Raw genomic sequence first — 20,898 nt, 5'->3', positions numbered from 1 at the left:
TTGTTGATTTTGAATAATCGCAATTTTATTAGGATTTAAATTTGCACTAACATCTGTTCTTATATTTATTGTGCATTTCTTTGCAGATGTAAACAGCCACTACGTTTAGAATGATTTATATTGAACAAAAAGCTTAGTTTTAATGTTCACATGTAAATCTAAAGAAGACTTTTTAAGTGTAGTATCATTAAGTTATCTTCGGTTTTTATTTTATACTGTTTCTTGTTGAAATAAAATGAATATAATACCTAGTAGTGATAGAGGCCATCAAGACGCAGGGCACCACGTGGCATTGGCTGAGATTTGGCTCACGTATAGGGTTGCTGTAGGTAGGTCAGGGATTCTCCTGACATGTCCGGATTTTTCGTCCTTTGTCATGGTTGCGAGAGACTTCACGAGTGTCAGGGTTTTTAGAAACCTCAACTACTTATTTAGAAAGAGGAACTAGCTAAAAGTTAGGACTTGTAGCGACACCACATGGTGGCTTACAGCTACAGCAGACTTTAAAAAAGGACGATACCGTTCAGATGTCAGGATGTTAAGGGTATAAGGGTGATATCCGGACTTTTGTCAGGATCATTTTTTCACACGGAAACCCTTCTCACGTAAATGATGAACGCTCCTCAACATAGTTATGTTATGTCCAAGTAAAAACACAAAGAAATGAATAAGTAGGTTTTTTTTGTTGTTATTTTGTACTAAGTACTGTTGTGAAGTTTTATATGTACAGTTGTGTGCAATATATAATAGCAGTCAATAAGAAAATGAAAATTAGGGTAAACTATAACTTTACTACAATTATATTAGATTTTTTGATATAATTCTTCTGCATTACTTGACACTGATCCAAAGTTAACTGTTACCTTTTTATATAATTCTTCTGCACTACTAAGTGACAACAAAGTTCGAATGATGGACCACTTGTACACTCAGCGACGAAGGTCATCTTATAGAAAAGTTTTGTTTTTCTGGATGACATGGGTTTAGTTAGATGTAAAGCTTTGATTTGAAATAATAGGCAAGATAATAAATTACAATTATAGTACACAATTGTTATTTTTTCGTAGGGTTTTACGTTTTTGTAAGAATTTCCGCAAGTTAGTAAAAAAGCCGATTTTCATGATGTTATTTTTTTACTTCCAAAATTATTCAAGTAAAGGTTACAGTTAAGTTTGAATCAGTGTCAAGTAATACAGAAGAATTCAGATTCAGATTCAGATTTTTTATTGGTAAAAAAATACAGATTTACACGTCAAATAAAAATACCATATTCTTAATTTAAGATAGACTTAAATGTGCGGTATATAGGGAATGCAATAACCGGGCGTTTTTCATTACCGGTAATTTACCGACGCGAGGTCCCACTAACCGGTTAACCGGTAAATTACCGGTTATACGTTTATGAAATAAAAAACATTGATTTTGCATTATTATTGATTGTGTCCTTATTTTCGTCAGTAACCTTTAAAAGTAATCAACAGCACTTTATAGAAACATCGACAAAACAAAATAATGAAAATAAACTATAAACATTAAACAAGATATATTTACTAATCATATTGAATAAAAAATCAAACATGTATCATTTCAAAGCGAAATGAACTTGTACATGAAATAAGCAACATTAAAAATTTTAATTCTTTAAAAATCGCAGTAATCAAAGGGTAACAAAAAAGTGACAGTCGTCATTTAAATGTCATACACGTTTGCATTTACACATCTATCAATATAATATTGTTATTAAAGTAACTAAAACCGTAATCAACATTCATTAAAATCTAGTAAATATAAGAAAAAAAATATTTAACAGATTAAGTTTCATATCATTTTAACACTAGTTACTTTAAAATTGCACTTTAAGAGGCCGTTATCGATTTTAGTCGCAAAAATGTCTAACTATTAAAAATAACAAGTACTGGTTTCTATTAGCACGTCTTGTTATCTTTCATTATAATATTTTTTTTTTTTAAAACAGACTCACTTAATTAGTAATGATTTTTTTTCTGATGGACGTTTAGGTAAACGCGCGAAAAGCAGTGATTTTGTCGATCTTATTTGTAAATTTCGTTAAGTTTGGACTGCTAAAAATGGTAATTTTGTATTACACATATCCTGTACTTCAACTTTAATAAACTACATTTTTAGGGTTCCGTAGCCAATGGCATAAAACGGAACCCTTATAGTTTCGCCATGTCCGTCTGTCTGTCTGTCTGTCTGTCTGTCCGAGGCTTTGCTCCGTGGTCGTTAGTGCTAGAAAGCTGAAATTTGGCATGGATATATAAATCAATAAAGCCGAGAAAGTCGTACAATAAAATCTAAAAATTTAATTTTTTTTAGGGTACCTCCCCTACACGTAAAGTGGGGGTGAAATTTTTTTTTCGCTTCAACCCTAGAGTGTGGGGTATCATTGGAAAGGTCTTTCAAAACTAATAGGGGATTTTAAATAACATTTTTTGATAAAGTGAATATATTCGGATATAATCGCTCCGAAAGAGAAAAAAAATGTGTCCCTCCCCCTCTAACTTTTGAACCATAGGTCCAAAAAATATGAAAAAAATCGTGGAAGTAGAGCTTAAGAAAGACATTAAATGAAAACTATAGCGGACATGATCAGTTTAGCTGTTTTTGAGTTATCGCAAAAAGTTTCTCCCATAGTAAAAAGACTTACTTTAATTAGGTACTGATTATGAAAATTTGCCTATTTGTTTAACTCGCGTGAAAGGTACCGTTTCATCCCTTGGTTAACAATTTACTATACTTTAAGCTCCAGTTTAGCTTATTGTGACGGAAGAGTAACTACGGAACCCTACACTGAGCGTGGCCCGACATGCTCTTGGCCGGTTTTTTTGTTACTATAAATTTGAAGTAGTGTAAATGAAAGTTAGACGAAATCAATTTTCTCCAGAAATTACTTCAAAACAAGTGACAATTTCTCTGAAAATTGACTTAATTTCAACGTAATTTTGATACTTAAACAATCTACAACATTTGCTGAAACTGTTCTTATACATCATTTAATTATTTATTAAGATTAAGGCGGATCAGGTAGGGGTGGCGAGAAGGAAAAGGGCGAGGGATTAGCGACCACTCATTTGTCACAAAACATTGCTTCCTAGTTCCTACTCCGACGAGATCATAAGATGCAGAAAAGTAAGTATTTTAGGTGTCTCTTCGTAATCGTAAACCGTAGTAATTGGTTTTTTTTGTAAGTACGAAGACATAGATGGGCTAATTCAACAGGTTGTTATATTTTTATTTGCCTATACAACGTTCGGTAAATTCCCGGTTACGGCTGGAAATTACCGGTATTTTACCGACTGTAATATTGGTCAAATTACCGGGTAACCGGTTAACCGGTTAACCGGTTAGCATTCCCTAGCGGTATAGCTATAATTAAATTACAATTTCAAAATGTCAGTTATTTACTAAATGTCGGGTAAATAATCGTACAATAATGTTATAAATTGATTTAGAACTAATAACAAAATGTCAAAATATCATCAATTAATTTAAATTACAAATAAAGGATGCGGACAACATTTACCTACATAATTATATAAAAAAATCTAATATAATTGTTCTAAAGTTATAGTTTAACCCTAATTTTCATTTTCTTATTGACTGCTATTATAATGCACACAACTGTTTAATATGTATAGGTACATACATGGTAGTGCTTAATATTGTCATATGATATTTGTATCGGAAGAGTTGATTGCTTGGTGTAGGTGTAGTAATTCATTACGATTATATAGGTACTTAATAGGCATATTTAAGTAAGTGATGGATGGTTGTTTAAACACGCGGATGTTGGTCACGCGCAATTGTTTAATGCAAATCAATGATTTGATAACTGCATTTATACGCATAAATGATTAGGAACATAGATGTAAAGCATTTGTAATACTAATAGTAGATAGTACAACTAGATCATAAAATGTACTCTTTGAATGATTTTATCGTATCGTAGTGATGAAGCTTTTGTATGCTGTAGAAATTGATGTTTTGTTTGTGGTTCATATTTGAAAAAAAATGGTGTGTGTATGAGGCGAACTTGTCGTACGGTGTGATTAATTATTATTTTTTACAAGAATCTAAATGGTTAGGAGGGTCATATTCTTTTGTAACATATAGCTTTCAGTCTCATTAATATGTATACAAAATTTGAAATTCGTCATTTTCATAGTTTAGGAAATAATAAATAAAACAGTTTTGGGGTTCATCGGGTGTTTTTCATCCCCAGGGGGTAGTAGAGGGATAAGGCTTTGTGCACGGTATTATCTCCTCAAAAGGCATCGTTCGATTAAAGTTTCGACCCAAAAACGCTGGGGGCAATTTTTCTTAGGTTATCCCTTTATGTCATGTCACTAGGTATCCCAGATGCAATAAAAGAAGTCTAGCACAGAATATTTATACACCAAACAAAAAATATATCGTACAAATAAAAATAAAGTAATGTACATATACATACATATATTAATATAAAAAATGCCAGCTATAGAGAAAAGGAAGCAGATAAAAGTATAACGGAGCAGATAAAAGAAGTTTAATGAATCGCTTGAAAGAATAAGGAGATTGAGCGCACCTTAAGTATCATGTATAATGAACTTTTTAATAGGATATATTTGCATACGTATAGTTCATTAGCTTCATAGTCCTTCCATTAATAGGTACAATTTCTTCTGTAAAGAATAGGCAATCGATAGGCAATTCCTATCGATTATGACCCAGCCATTGTCGTGAGCCAGAGCCAGAGATAAACCAAATACCTACCTACGCTTGCGTTGGATTCAAATTTTATAGAATCATCCGGATCTAGACCCGGACCTGACGGATCTACCGTAAGCATAATTTGGATCCGTATTGCCAACCCTTTTGTAGAATAGAGAATTAAATTTAGGATTAGTTTCACTCCATAAATGATAAATCTGGGCATAATTAGACATCGTTGGCAAAAAACAACAAAAAACTATGGCAGACTCATTAAAAAACCCCGTTAAAAATAATCTCTTACGTCGTTATAAGCGATGGTTTTAATATTTTTATAAATTTTTATTTATTTTATTTTATTTATTTAAAATATGTTTACACGACATTACAGAAATCTAATGCGTCATGCAACCAAGATGCACAAGAAATGCGTCCTTGCGTTACTTCTACAACATGACGGCTGGTTGTCAAATTTCTATTATTTACAAACAAGAAAAATAACCGTCACCGAAGCATATTACGCTTATTCGTGCTGTTCGTGATTTTAAAGTGAATTGCTACTATTGCTAGTGCCTATCTCGTTACATATGTAGGTGTATGAGTCTCGACCTCAAGGGATTCCCGCTGCCTTTATCCCATAACCCTACGACCCCAGGACAATCGTGCTATAGTTTTACAATTTTTGATACGTTTTACATATTATTGTAAGTTACTTATTTAATTATTATTTTTAGTGCTTTGTAGCTGTAAGTTGTCCCCATCTATTGTATTGTATCGTATATTAAGTGTGAATGCAGCCCGCGACGCAACCCGCCGGCAATAGCACGTCAATCATATGCCAGTTGTGCCAAAAGGCTTTCAAGAACATTAAAGGACTTAATATCCATACGGGTAAAGTCCATAGAACTTGCATTACCCAAAATATCCTACCATCTCATGATAGCCAAATTAACTCGCCTCCTTCCCTCCCCACAGCCGCCCAACCCACCACTCCAATTCACCTTCATCTCAGCCATCTAAAAAACAATGTCTCCATAGTAAAAAGAATACCCCGTGGGGCCAGAATTTCTGTCGCATCACACCTCTCTCATATCATTAACAAATGTACCGAAAATAACGCCACCGAAGACTGGCACCGTCTCTTACTTTTCTCCTACCATACCCTCCACGTTCAAGAAGATGATTCAAATATATCGCTTACACAAAAAAATAAAAACAATTGTGCCAATATTCTTCCGACGCCCGCATTTACATATAAAATTAAATCAAACACAACTTTCAACCATTCTAAATACATTGAAAATAAAATAAGCGATGGCGACCTTAAAGGTGCCGCCCGCCTCCTCTTCTCAAATGACGTGCTATCGCCGGATACCCCCGACACTCTTTTGGCTTTACAGACAAAACATACCCCAGGTCCCACCATCCCACACTTTTTGGACCCACCAACGGCAAACCAGGCCTGCCTACAAATAAAAAACAGAGACGTAATGGAAGGTATCTTATCATTCAAAATCGGTTCTGCTGCAGGTCTGGACGGACTCTCGCCCCAACATTTAAAAGATCTTACATCTCATTCCGTGGGCGATGCTGGTGAGCGTCTCGTCGAATCTCTAACCAAATTAATTAACGTCATGTACACAGGAAATGTGAATCCGGACATAGTTCCGATCCTATACGGGGCAAATCTCATCGCCCTCTCCAAAAAGGACGGAGGAGTTAGACCGATTGCCGTTGGCTCTACTATAAGACGTCTCGCTTCCAAAATTGCAGTCAGGTATATAATCTCCAAATTAAAACCCCTTTTTGAACCTGTACAGCTGGGTTTTGGCATAAAAGGAGGTTGTGAGGCAGCCGTCCATGCCTTACGCACGTACCTCTCAAATTCATCTTGTGATGTGCTGGTCAAAATTGATGTTCGAAACGCATTCAACTCGGTAAATAGGGATACCTTGCTGAAAGAAATAAAGAACAACATACCCGAAATTTATAACTACCTTTTGCATTGCTATGCTGACCCTACCAAATTAATTTACCGCGTTAATATGATATCTTCAGAAGTCGGCTGCCAGCAAGGTGATCCTCTCGGGCCGGCAATATTCAGTTTGGCCATTAATCCAATTATTCAAAATTTAAAATCAAAATTTAACGTTTGGTATTTAGACGACGGAACCCTGGGAGGCGACCTCGAATCCGTGCTATCAGACCTTTCGACCATTAAATCAAAATTTGAAACAATTGGCTTAGACCTAAACTATAGCAAATGTGAACTTTTTATTCATAACGCCTCTTTAAATCTTCTGGATGTAAAACAAAAATTTGATTTACTTACACCAAACATTAAAATAATAGACAAAAGCTCTCTTTGCCTCCTTGGGTCTCCTATTTTTGAAGAATCCTATTCAAATTTCATTTCCGACACAACTTCTAAATTCCAAAATTATGAAAGTCGTCTTCTCGAAATTAGTCCGCATTTCGCTTTATCTATTGTTAAATTCTGCCTCTTTGTACCAGAATTAATGTATGTACTTCGCTGTTGCTCTTTCTCAAAATTTCAAAATTTGTTAATACCTTTAGACGACATTATCAAAAATAATTTGGAATCGATTTTGAACGTGCAGCTTAGTGAAGAGTCCTGGACCCAGGCATCCCTTCCCATTCGTCACGGTGGGATAGGGATCCGCAAAATTTCTAGTGTTTCTACCCCGGCGTTTTTATCTTCCGTTCATAGCTCAGCAATTCTCATAGGCAAAATCCTAAGGGCCTGCCCTCCAAACTATGAGATTGCTGGCTTAACGGAGTCTAAAAACGCCTGGTCCATTGCCTGCCCGGGTAAGGATTTTCCCGAAAATCTAAATTCCCAAAGGACCTGGGATGACATCCATTGTAAAATTATCTATGACTCTCTCTTAAGTCGCAGCATAGGTTCCTCACGCGCCAGACTCTTAGCAGCGGGTACGAAGAAATCCGGCGCCTGGCTGCACGCGTTTCCTTCGGTACACACAGGCACATTTTTGGAACCGCACACTCTGCGCGTTGCAACCTGCCTGCGACTCGGCGTCCGGGTCTGTGCTCCACATAGGTGCCCCTGCGGCACTGATGTCGACGCCCTCGGACACCACGGGCTCTCCTGCCAAAGGAGCGCCGGCCGCTTCTCTAGACACGCCGCGCTTAACGATATTCTCCGCCGGTCTCTTGCCAGCGTGAACGTGCCAGCTCTTCTTGAGCCAGCTGGTATTGTAAGAGACGATGGGTAAGAGACCGGACGGAATGTCACTAATTCCGTGGAAGATGGGACGGGTGCTGGTGTGGGACGCCATATGTGTAGACACTCTAGCCCCATCTCATCTCCACGGCACAACTGCAAAACCCGGCGCGGCGGCAGAGGCGGCCGAAAAATTAAAAAAGATCAAATATAGGGGTCTCGGCCCCGAATACGATTTCGTACCTTTTGGCGTCGAGACCCTTGGCCCGTGGGGTCCGAATGCATCTACACTATTTAAGGATTTAGCCAAAAAAATAGAAGACGCTACCGGTGATCGTAGAGCTGGCAGCTTCCTCGCACAGAGAATAAGTACTGCGATACAACGAGGAAATGCTGCCAGCATCTACGGCACCATGCCGCAGGGGGATAGTTTTTAATTATTTATTTTAAGATTAGTTTTATTTATTTTTAGATTTAGATATTAAGTTTTATATGTATTATGTTGTTATTCCCAAATGAAACATGTGTCAATTCAAACGAATTCGAACTACACATATGCTAAAAAAATTTCTCCTTGTGACCTCAGGAATGCGAGATTGAAATCTTCCGGGTATCTCAGGGTCACGATGTGTACAAACATGTATACCGGTATTCGCTCAGTGCTAAATATTTTTTGCAATAGATGATTAAATATTTTATATACCTAGATCAATTAGTCTGTCGATAAGAAGGGGTCAGATGGAAGGGATGTTTTAGTAAACACACAAAAAAGGTCAAATTCATAACCTCCTTCTTTTTTACTATTACTAGCTGTTTTTTAACTTGCCCTGTCAAACTTGGTTGTGGGTAAAATATTGGAAGCTAAATTAACCCACTTCCCGATTTCTGCATACATATGTATATCGGATGACAATACAATATTATGGTGATATGGAGCTGATCTGATGATGGAGATAGGAGGTGGCCATAGAAAATCTGTGATAAAACAACGCAAACTAATCGTGTTTGGGGTGAAATTTTTGCCAAAAACTTTTATTAAAACTCCGTCATGTGTGAATCGATTTGAAAAATGGCTGTTCAAAAGTATAATTCTGTGGCCCTAGTGAAAAAGGGTACAAGTCTCTGGCAGTTTAGGTGTATAAGGGCATAAGTGTTACGTGGAACTTACACCCCTTTACACCTGCGCTGCCAGAGACTTGTACCCTTTTTCACTAGGGCCACAGAATTATACTTATAGTTCCAAGTTGGTCCCATTTTTGTCAAATCCAGTTCTGATGACGGAATCCAAGAGAAATTGAGGGAATTGCCGGATGATATTATTGTACACCATAAATATGGTAGATTGCGCAAAAGAACTTATCACCATCTTTTATATATTTTTACAGTGGTCTGACAATAAACTATTTCTATTTCTAACTGATGAAGGGTTTAACTAATGGATTCAGATCCAGACTTTGAAGCTTAAGGCCGGTTGTAGATGTCCAGTGTTTTCGCCGGAAACCGGCCCGTGTAACGCGACTACGTCCGGTTTTGTACATGGCTACCGACAGCTACACCCAAGAAAACCAGACGTCGTCGCCGAACCCGGACAATTGTCCGGCGAAACCACCGGACTTCTACAACCGGCCTTAAACTTACCCGAAGCACTTTGTTAATTTTAAGATTTGGGTTGGCACCGACTTCAAACATATCAGTCGCTAGCTCATATCAAAGGGATAATACTTTCTTTTATCCTTATTGTAGTCGGTTTTTTTTATATGAAAATTTTGACAGTTAAGTAGAAATCTCGCATCAGCTTGTATGCATCAATCTATTCAGCGGACTACGCTTAACATTTTCAGTGCAAGGCGCCCCATTTCCAGTAAAATGTGTTAAGCACTTGAATGTGTTTAGCGCTTCACACATCTTACTTAATTCAGTAACTGACGACTGGAACGCAGCAATACGTAGAAGTGAGATGCAGATATCTCTACCGTATCGAACGTATAGTCGAAGAGACAGGAGCGCTTTAGTTTCGGATTAGGTCAAACCATGTAAAATTGACCGTAAAAATTTATCTTTTACACATTTAAGCGTAACTTCACATAAGCGCGAATCACATGATCGATAATTTATCCGTCATTACATAACATGTTAATATTTACACGATTGTGAGTGGTGACCGCACGGCTTTCACTTTTGCGAACTGCCTGACCTGCGTGTAGCGTAAGGTCGTAAGTAGCGTGCACTTTGAGTGTACACTACATAACATTCAAAATGGGAAGGGCTGAGCTGAAGCTTAAATTAAAATAAATACTGTTATTGAGAGTGAAGTACACCACGTGATAGTCTAGACCAAAATAGACAACGTTTTTCCACTTCTAAATGTTTTCCATTTTCAATTATTTTTAGTATGTTGTTGAGACAATGAAAGGTTTATAGGTATTGTTTTTTTTTAAATAGCCTACATTGTGTCCCACTGCTGGGCAAAGGCCTCCCCTGTTTTCCGTCACTCGTCACGGCTTTGTGCATGCTCCCGCCAGTCGCCACGAAATGAGTCCAGGTCGTCTCGCCATCTCGTTTTTGGCCTTCCTCTGCCTCGGGTGATCTGTGGTGCCCATTCGGTCGCTATTTTGGCCCATCTGTCCGGGTGCATCCTACAGACGTGTCCCGCCCAATCCCATTTGAGCTTGGCGGCCTTCACACCCACATCTGGAATACCTCCTCATGCAGGTATTGTTTATTGTTTCAAAATTTGCTAAAAGAAAACATTATTTTTTCAAAAAAAGTGAAACCTATAAGCCTATAATATATTATGCAGAAGCGATCGACATCAAAATGAAAGTGATTTGTTAAGATTTAGTTAGTGGAAACAGAAATTTTATAGAGAAATTACCGTTATTTCGTTAGATTCAAAAAGCTATTCTGCCCTCTTAAAGGCACAAATAATAAAATAGGCGTAGACGGCAAGTGATAGTAGAATTATGCCTTCATAGGTTATCCAGTTTTATTTTCACAAATGTCATAATTCAGTTATATTTAATTATAATCATAAAAACATTAAAGTGAGGGAACTAACATAAGTATGACTTGCGTGAAGTATTTTAAAAATCCACGCACTCTGCGTTAGCGCATGCTGTATCAGTAATTCATGCAGCTTTAAGTATCATTCAACTCTAATCACACTATAGAAGCCTCTTTAAAAACAATAATACTTAAATAAATAAATAGTATAGTTAGACATAATATTCACCACTATTGTAAGGAGGTAAGTATATTTTATTTCTTTGAAGGTCAGTTATGAACTTACTTTTTTTTTGCTTGGTGTCATGAACTAGGTACAAAATATCAGCTAGTCCCACGCAGCTCACAATCAATTTGTTGATGACTTACTGATGTCGCCAGAAACAATAGTTAATTAATCAAGTATTTCTTAATTTTCTTTGTCTCAGACAATAGATTTGTCTCAGGCTTGTACCTATTAATCTTTATAGTTCGTGTCATCCACAATAAGTTTAGTTTAATGAAACGCCACATCAAAAAATTCACATTCATTAAGGAAATTGACAGGAACAGCGCCAATGTCAAGCTGCAACCGTAGCATTTGACATCTAAGGGCCTGCCGCTAATGACGTTCGAAGTGTTGCCTCCCTGTCACACTTACGTACGAATTTACATTTGCAACAGAGAGGCAACACATCGAACGGTCACCTTAAGTAATACCTACGATAAGATCGTAGCCATTTTATATAACGGTCTGAGGATATTTTAAAGCAGTTATTTGTATACAAGTTATACAACCTACGGACGCATATCGAGTACTTACTTACTCCTCAGGCGCAGTGACCCAAAGTGTGTCTTGGCCTCCAACACGACTGCTCGCCACTGATCCCGGTCCTGTGCAGTTTCTCGCCAGTCTTCAACCTGGAGCTCGCGCAGATCCGTGTCCACCACGCCCATCGATACCTAGGTCGATCGGACGGGCGGCGTGCTGTCGTTTTTCCATCAAACGCTCTTTTCACCGCCCGATCGCCTCCCATTCGCTCTAGATGGCCGAGTCACCGAAGCCTTTGCGCCTTTGTGACAAACTATCTCTTCGACTTCGACGTTTTTGCGGATTCTCCAGGTACCATCGGTTCTCTGCGTGGGGCCAAGGATTTTGCGAAGAATCTTCCTCTCAGCCACCAAAAGCTTACTTTCTTCCTTCAAAATGAATGTCCAGACTTCACATCCAAAATTTAAATGAAATATATTATACGTTATTAAATTATGTAATTACACCTCAGGATATATATGCATGTAAAACACAATTTAATCAAATATTAGTTACAAAGTATGTTAACACGGATGCAGTATGATTCGCATGCAGCACTGAAATCGCAAAACCACGTGAGACTGTTGGAGGCTAGAACCAGGGCGCTTACGAAATGATCGAGACAATGGTCGTGCTGTGTTTGTTTAATGGCTAATTGTTCCACGTTGATGGAAGGGGGCTCGAGTTATGTGAGTAAGGTCGTTATTTACAAATTATAGAACATGTGGACATTATAGAACAAGTTAAATCTTTGGATTTGTTGAGGGAACTATTGAATAAAAAACAAAAAATGCCTTAAATAATTTTGGAAAAAAGTGCTTTGTTTCTTTTAATAAAGACCACCGCGAAGAAACTCGCTTTTACGTCAAAAACGCATCAAAATCAGTCCATCCGTTTGAGAGCTACGATGCCACAGGCAGACATTGGGGTCACATTTTAATACTCTTTTTTACGTCGGGGGTTAAAAAGTGCGGTAACGGGGAAGGGACCTCTAACTTTTACGCCAGAGGTATACTTGTATTCCGAAGTAGGTGTATTTGCCAACTGATCTTTAAAGCCTAACTCACTCCGGCTACTAAGTTGAAACTAACGACACCATACTCTGTGAAAATACGTATTATTAAGTTAACAGACATATACGAAAACGTTACAAACGTTTCATCGTCAGTTAGGTAAAAATAAATGAACTGAACATTGAATTTGAATTAAAGGTTACGTTGTTTTATCACAGAGTTCCTATGGCCACCTGTCTTCATCATTAGATTATCTCGATGGTACCATAATATTGCATTGTCACCCGACTTACATATGTACTTATGCAAATTTTCAGCGTCATCGGAAACCGGGAAGTGGGTCAAATTTAATTTGCAAGATTTGATTACAGACCGCCACACAGACAACGGGACAGGTGATACTACATAAAAGCTTGTAAAAAGAGTCTCCTTGTTTGAATCGGTTAAAATATAAATTATGATGCCCGGGCCTGGAAAACGAATTGATTGATTCATCATTTATTAAAAATCGTAGTTTGACGCTACCCTCATATAACACACGGGCTGACTTGGGAAATTCTCGGAAAAGGAGGGCAAGGTCGCTCACGTACCAGGAGGCGCACAGAGGAAAAGGAGGCTGCATCAGTTGGCGTCGGCAGGGCGGAGCTGGAGAAGGCCGCGCTGGACCGTAAAAAATGAGAATCCCTTCTGAGAGTCCTATATCCCTGATGAGGGATAACAGGGTACCATAATCATCACCGTCACATAACACCGTCAAACCCACATAGACACATTAGATCTACTTAAATCGTAAACTATTATTTTGTCTTTGCCGTATTTGGATAAAAATAAAAGTTGTTAAAGATTCTGACAATTAATGTACGTTATTTTTGGACACACTCCAATAAGGAGTACCTAGGTATGGGTAAGCAGGTCACCGAATGAAGTGAAAGCTTTGGCAGGGAATCCCAAATTAAGTAGTCCGATGACGGCATAGTTTAAAAAAAACAACGGGTCGCACTCCGGGAGTGCCAGCAGAAGTGAAAACATGAATATTAACGTTGTGTATTTTTGATATTTTGAAAGGGTTAGGTAATAATTTTGCACGAATTGCTTTAATTATCAGTATAAAAGTACTATTATTTATGTGGTAAAATACAAGCTATCGTACACAATCATGACAATTTATATTACATAAAAAATTGAACACTTCGTTTATCTCTCAGAAAAATCAACTTATGAAGAAGATACCGATGACGTAATACGGCTTCTTAGCTATGTCCATTGGTTTGTTTTATTTTGTTTTGAGCAATTTATTATTATAAAAATTAAAAACGACCAACATTGTGGCAAACGCTTTACAATAAAAACATCAAGTTCACGTTCACGAGTCATATAGATCCTTCCTTCTAGACCACTTGAATTTATTCACCACTAGAGTGTTATATTACTCTTAACTCAAAAAGTGCGAAAACCATTCAACATATCCGTATCATTCGTTTTCTCTTTTTATAATAACAACAACCATGCAGCACAATAATTTTCATTACGCGTGTGGATGTTTACGATCGTATAATGTTGTCAAACAAACATCTCCAAGGCCGTAATGCGACAATCACAACGCACGTTCCCATTGCTAACTGAGACCAGGCGAGTCTAACTCTCAGAATAACTAGTAAAAGTTTCTGAGGCTCAGGAACGCTTCGGCCCCAGTTTCATTTCGTCATCTCCATAAATCGTCCGCAGTGTTATGTCGTCACCCTACAATTCCTAATTCGTAACCTCCCTAACTCGTCCACTTTCTTATATCGTCAATACCCCATTTTGTCTAAATTCCTATTTTGACCATAGTGCCAACTCGTCCAATATCTGATATCGTCAATATACCATTTTTGTCTACGTTCCTATTTCGACCAAAGTGCCAACTCGTCCGCGTTCTTTTATCGACCTAGGATAAACGGTAAGGTAAAGTAAAAAATATTTGACTGACTTTGACGACTCCGTCGATTCTAAAACCATAGCGAGCATCCAAAAGTCCCAAGCCTAACTATTACTATGCTATGTAGTTGACGAGTTGGCACTGTGGTCTAAATAGGAATGTTGACGAGTAAGCACTATGGACGAATTAGGAGTGTTGACGAATCGGCACTGTAGTCTAATTAGGAATATAACCAAGTTACTACAGTGGCCCACGTAAGAAAGCGGGCGAGATAAGAAAGTGACGATATAGGAATGCTGGCGAATCGGAACAGTAGACCAAATGCGAATGAGAACTACTTAAGAAGTTGACGAAATGAAACTGAGGCCGAAGCGGTCCTGAGCCGTTTCTGAGCACTGGCGTACCTAGGCGTGGGCGAAGCGGCCCCGTAGCCTTCTCGGCCGTGCTTTTAAGGCTAATTGTAAGTATATGCTCTGCCCTGCGCAACGTGGAACTGCTTCCCTTGCGTGCTTGTGTCTCAGAATATGCTTAGCCTAAGGGGGTCTCAGAGGAGCCAACCTTATTTTACCTTGGGAATACTTATTGAAAGAAATACGCAGATAAGTCGTCGTCCATGGCTAGATTGGTTCATGCTACGCCACTATTTCCGATTGTGACTGATAATTGTTGACGCAGCGTTATAGCAGCGGGAAACTAGCGACCTACTGTGCCCTAAAATAATGCAAGTGTCTTCTGTGTACATAGTTCCATTCTTGACAAAGTCGTGGTCATCATTTGTTATTGGTGGTAAGCTTCACAATCGCCACCATCCTTCTCTGATGTGCCTTCTTTAGTTTATACAATCATCTACATATATGATGGTCCGAAAGTATATGCACATTTTTTTGCGTTTGTGTATCAAAGCCAAATGAGAATTTTTTCAACATAACACGATTTGTGTCAATTAAATGACTGTAATCACATTTTTTAAAAGACGTGTATTTAAGTAAGAAAAATAGTTATATAACTAGTGCCTACGCTAATTCTTGAGATTAGTTACCAAGCGGACCCAAGGATCCCATTAGCCGTGGCAAAATGCCGGGACAACGCGAGGGAAGATGATGACTTTTCTTTGTGAATGTATTTTACTTCTTATAGTTGTGATGTGACATCCGAACACATCCGTGGCAGCCTTGGAATTCGTGACGTAGCGGATAAGCTTCAGGAAAGTCGCCTCCGATGGTATGGCCATATAAGCCGCAGACCAGTAGACTACGTCGGAAATAGATGCCTCAACCTATCCAAGGTCCTAGATCATGCGGCGCTGGCTAGAGGTCGTGAGAGCGGACATGGAAGAGAACAATCTCACATCTGAGGATGCCGAAGACCGGGCAAAGTGGAGAAGATCAAGTAGGAAAGCGGACCCTGGTGCTAGGCCGGGAAAACGCTAGGTTGAAGAAGAAGAAATTGTGAGGTGACATTTCTGAGTATGACTGGATGATATGATAATCTGGCTACGATAGGTACTTGATTTCAAATATTCTCCTCCAGCATCATATCTGGCATGCCATTGTGCGATAAAATAGATGCCACTTTTTACGATTGAAAGAAACACACACTCACTATTTTCATTCACTCATTATTACAGTGTGCCGAAAGAGATAAAGATATAAAGATATTTTATTATTCAAGTAGGCATATTACAATGCGCTTATGAACGTCAAATAAAGCTACACCGGCTCTTACCCTACACCTCTAACCCGAGAAGATTTAAATCCCCCCTCGATTGGAGGAGGGTATTCCAATATGGACTGGCAAGAAACTCGGCGGGACACATCTTTTCAAGACATTACATCTTATACTTAACATGCATTAATTATAAATAAATAATAATCTATAAATATTATAGGACATTATTACACAAATTGACTCAGTCCCACAGTAAGCTCAATAAGGCTTGTGTTGAGGGTACTTAGACAACGATATATATAATATATAAATATTTATAAATACTTAAATACATAGAAAAAACCCATGACTCAAGAACAAATATCCATGCTCAACACACGAATAAATGCTCTTACCAGGATTTGAACCCGGGACCATCGGCTTCATAGGCAGGGTCACTACCCACGAGGCCAGATCGGTCGTCCAAATATGAAACAATACGATTTAAATTACTATAGAAATCATGCAAATTACATACAGTAGCTACATTTCTTAATAGAAAACAATTACGATCATTATAACCGTATATTTTTATCAAATATACGTCTATCTTTAACAAGATACCACTCTTACAGTGGTTTCCAAAGCGTTTGAATCGCCCCTATATGGAATAATACTCCAAGACGTTACGTACAGTTTCGCAATGTGTCCGACAAATATTGACCAAAATTTCTCTTTCGACGCACGAGGCGACCTTAATAATGGCCACTCCACAATTAGTCAAGCTTTCCATCGGAAACAATGGGCTTTTAACTCACTTTCAGCATGTTTGCCTGAAAATGAGTGTTGATTATTAACTTATGCGTTGCAGTGCCATAGTGTCTCGTAAGTGTAGTTTGGCAAGGCATTTCTATCAGTAGATAAAGGTGGCATATTTAAAAAATGTAGGCAAGAAACACGCGAGAATGGCGGCCCTTAGAAAATTTGAATTTCGCGCCTTTTTCTAAACGCTTAGGTAGTGATGCCTTGCGTTGAGAAGTAATCTGCCAGCTAGTCTACCGAAGTCAAGAAGAAGGATTCACAAGAAGCTAAGACATGGCTTCTCAGATATATTTGAAGCGAGAGAAGGTGGTACAACGCGCTATAAGCACTATGTTACATCTTTGTATTCATTACATACCAAACTAAGAACGTTTTCACTTTATCCGATAACCCCGTAATGCCTGCCCACGAGGAATTCTGCCGCCCACCCCCTCGGCGATTAAAATCCCGGAATCCACCCTGTACTGCAGCTGAGAGTCTGAGCAGCTTTAACATTTCGGATAGGTGGAAAGCGGATTGGTCTGCTTCGGCAACACAGAATAGCCATATATCCGACCCGACTAAAAAACCACAAGGGTTCGACCTTCCTCGGAAAATCCGGTGCCGCCTGAACAGGCTGAGAACCGAACATGGCCGCTGCAATTCAGCCACACACAAATGGGGATGGACGGCTTCTCCACTTTGCGAATGCGGAGAGGAAGAGCAGACCATCGAACATATTTTCCAGCGCTGCCCACTCCACTCATATCCTGGGCCTGCTGAGGACCTGAACACCGTGACACCTGACTTGGTTGCCTGGCTTAGCAACCTCAAGGCTACACTCTGATTGTCCTCAATGTATATATAATGCCATACGATTAAATAAATAAATAAACACTTTATCCGATCCTATATCGTTTAGAAGTAAAATGTATAAAATATTTGTTCTGTATAATAATTCAATATTATTATGGAATAATTTTAATATCAATAAATAGCTTAAGATAATATACAAGGTGCCCGTGAGCATTGCGAGAGATTTTAACGGTGCACTCATTCCTGATGGCAACAGAAGCAAAAAATGTTATATGACTTTTTGTGAAATTCGACAAAAAAAAAATTTTTTTTTGTTTTTTTTCCCCTTTTTTTGAACACTCCTGTACATAAAACGTAATTTTTATTGATAAACACATAACCTAAAATTAACTATAAAGTTTATTTTATTTTATTTGGGCGTAGCCTTTCGAATACATGTTTTTAATTTTTTGATGTCAATCAATAAGTATGTCCAGACTAGACCTCAAAGTAGCAATACCGCAGTCAAAAATGTGTTTCGTACCGACTTGATGAATGATTGATTGACGATGATGATTTCGAAAAACATTTAATTATCTCTGAAACTAGGCTTAATCCAGAAAATTTTATATGACATTTTAGTTTCTAAATAATACCAGGAATGCTTAGTTAAAATGTCTCGCAATGCTCACGGGCACCTTGTATATGTACTATTGATAAGTACTTGTTGCTAGTCCTACATGAATAAAGTATATTTGAAATTGAACTTGAACTAACGACCATGACTGGTCCTTATGTCCTTCCTTCTTCCTCGCATTGTCCCGGCATATTGCCACGGCTCATGGGAACCTAGGGTCCGCTTGACAACTAATCCCAAGATTTGGCGTAGGCACTAGTTTTTACGAAAGCGACTGCCATCTGACCCTCCAACCCAGAGGGTAAAACTAGGCCTTGTGGGGATTAGTCCAGTTTCCTCACGATGTTTTCCTTCACCGAAAAGCGACTGGTAAATATCAAATGATATTTCGTACATAAGTTCCGAAAAACTCATTGGTGCAAGCCGGGGTTTGAACCCGCGACCTCTGGATTGCAAGTCGCACGCTCTTACCGCTAGGCCACCAGCGCTTCCGCTAGGCCACCAGCGCTTCCGCTAGGCCACCAGCGCTTCCGCTAGGCCACCAGCGCTTCCGCTAGGCCACCAGCGCTTCCGCTAGGCCACCAGCGCTTCCGCTAGGCCACCAGCGCTTCATGACTGGTCCTTATGTATTTACAACAAAATTTACAACAATGTGTACAACATAAATTAAAACAAACGAGCGAGTTGAATCAGATAAAGATGCAATAGGGAATTCGTGTGCAACTAAGCTAACATTTGGATACAAGTGAAGGGATTTTAATACCCAACCTTCGCTAAATCAAAACACCAAAAACACCAATATGACAGGAGCTCTCAACGTGTGGTTTCCTTTTGTGAATCCGGCGTTAGGTAAACTGGTTTGAAGATGTTATGAAACTATCCTGGAATAGGCTGGTCGAGCCAGTTTGTGTGTAATGGTTTTTGATGTGGAAATTATACGGTGGTGGAAGGATGGTATTGTTAGTGTTAGTGGGCTTCTGTTATTAGTACAAGTAACAAATTACGAAGGAAAGGTTTTTTTCATCATACTTGCTCGTAAATGGTGCTATAGTATGCCAGCATACTAAGATATAATGAGCTATATCATGCCACGGGCGGTAATAGATTTTTAAAAATATCTGTATGACTATGGGGATATTGGGCATAACGTTTCTTTCTAGTAGGTATAAATGAGTTTTACTTTTAAAATACTGATGCTTAAAATATTTTTACACAATTTTCAATCGTTGTGGGTTGAATGCCCGATGGGTCTGTGCTTTCGATGCCTTGCCTGTCAAAAATTACAATATGGCGGACGAATGTTTGAAATGTCACCGTATTTAAGAATAATTTCACTTAAAATTTAATTTTTTCTTCGCAAGTGTGATGAAAAACATTGTTTGTAACTCCGGAGGTAAGAATATTGCAAACTCGGGCCTTTGATTCCCTCCAGCCTGTGACTGTGTGGAATGATCACATTCGTTTACAATATCTCAATCATCCACTCGTTACACAATGTACTATTGTGTAATATAATATGTCTGTTTATTATTATACCATCCATCCAGAGCTCAACGAGGGGGGGGCGGGTTTAGGGTCGGCAACGCGCATGTAACTCCTCTGGAGTTGCAGGCATACATAGGCTACTAAGACTGCTTACCATCAGGCGGGCCGTATGCTTGTTTGCCACCGACGTAGTATAAAAAAAACCATACAGCTAAAGCTTAGTTGAGGTTAACATGATAGAGCAAGATCCCAGAGCTGCCACACCTTACTTATTTTCCCATGAATAAAATGTATGGGATATTGTAGTGTTAGTATGAACTTTTAATGTCTGCATACTTGCTATATTGGCCCGACGGCCATTTGTCCGGTCCAGAGACTTATGGACTGTTCACTAAGTTATTTCTATCCTCATGTTATTTGATTCATATTCAGACTAATACTTTTAGAAATATGATGTGTGTAAAAAAAATTGCATGGATATTTTAATAAACATTTTCAACATTCATCCAGCTACCTAGTTATGTATCATCTAAATATAATATAATCTTGGTCTTAACCAAATAATCGGTAAGGGTAGAATGAACTCATATATAGAAAATCCTGACTTAGTAAGAAAAGCACACCCCACTGGCTCCACATAAAACCAGCGCCGTTGACCACGCTAGTCATGCCAGCTGCTTTGCTGAATGGATACCATTGCGGCTTCACATCTTTGTTTCTTTGTTTTGTTTATCTTTGCGTAGCAAATATAGTTTGCTATATGTGTTATTTGATTTGATGTGTTGCTGTTGTCTGAATAAATGATAAAGAAAAACCGCTTAGTATTTGATTTTTGCCTTATTTTTTTTAAATGATAGTGCCAAACGAGCAGACGGATCACCTGATGGTAAGCGA

The sequence above is a fragment of the Cydia pomonella genome, chromosome 10 (assembly GCF_033807575.1).
Source record: "Cydia pomonella isolate Wapato2018A chromosome 10, ilCydPomo1, whole genome shotgun sequence".
Lineage (NCBI taxonomy): Eukaryota > Metazoa > Arthropoda > Insecta > Lepidoptera > Tortricidae > Cydia > Cydia pomonella.
The sequence above is the reverse complement of the archived record's forward strand: the minus strand, read 5'-3'. Positions refer to the sequence as shown.